This window comes from Pollachius pollachius (assembly GCF_949987615.1).
Source record: "Pollachius pollachius genome assembly, chromosome: 10".
In the NCBI taxonomy this organism is placed as follows: domain Eukaryota; kingdom Metazoa; phylum Chordata; class Actinopteri; order Gadiformes; family Gadidae; genus Pollachius; species Pollachius pollachius.
The window spans coordinates 20,824,626-20,825,480 of record NC_136943.1 but is presented as its reverse complement, the minus strand read 5'-3'; the positions used below and the strand labels follow the sequence as shown (position 1 = coordinate 20,825,480).

At 44.2% G+C, this 855-nt stretch overlaps 1 protein-coding gene across 1 annotated transcript in view; it reads left to right on the top strand.

Moving 5' to 3' along the window:
- cxxc5b (CXXC finger protein 5b) overlaps positions 1-261 on the top strand; it is a 2,841-nt gene extending 2,580 nt beyond the window's left edge. Inside the window, exon 3 of the mRNA XM_079745293.1 lies at positions 1-261. This exon is cut by the window's left edge and continues 727 nt beyond it. The gene's annotated coding sequence lies outside the window, so the exon portion shown is untranslated.
- Positions 262-855: the final 594 nt, after the last annotated feature.

Sequence of the window (855 nt, the reverse complement as noted above, 5' to 3'; positions counted from 1 at the left end):
AGGATACCGGCGTGTATCCATAAGGAAACCATTACAAAACGTGTAAATAGTCTGTAAATATCTGGCAAAAAAACAACAATATGTCTTTTTGTTTTCTTTTTACATCTCTTTCCGGTTTGGATGTATTGTGTTATGAGATTAAAATCGAGCCAAATGCTTTTGTTTTCTTTCTTACGGGGAGTTTTGTTAAAATGTTATTCTGTTGTTCTGACGTCAAAGCATCGGTAAGAGATGGGACGAGTTCAGACGTAGGATAATTGATTTCACGTGCAACTTGTACTGTATAGCGCTGTTTGGCCTTTTCAAATAAAATAAAGAAATTGATCGTTTCTAATTGTCTTCGGGGTGGTTGTGTACTTCAGTGCACACCGGTAACCTACGTGTTTGGTGTGAGACGGTGAGCACTTGTGTGCACACGTTGAGTGTGCGGTGTGTGTCTGCCTGTGTGTGTCTGTGTGTGTATACTGAGCGTGAGTCTACGGATTATGACTCACCTAATGGTGTAGCTGCGCTCCTTATCACGGTGCCACAGACACACACAGACACACACACACACACACGCGAGCACACCTACAAACTGCTGTGGCAGGTTGGCTGCCATTGAGCGTACACGAGTACGAGCGACGCACGCACACGCTCCGAAACCTAAAACAAGGCAAATATTCACAAATTCTAAAACTATTCCATCTTTTTTTTGGGGTTTTTTTGTGACTCACAAGTGTATCTTATGTAGACAAACGCACACTAACGTTCGCACACGTGATCCGCCGTTGGGTTGAACCGTGGTTTATAGGCTGGGGCGGGGGGGGGTTTGTGCTTGTTGCCGTAACGATGGCTGATGTGATAAGACCTTCT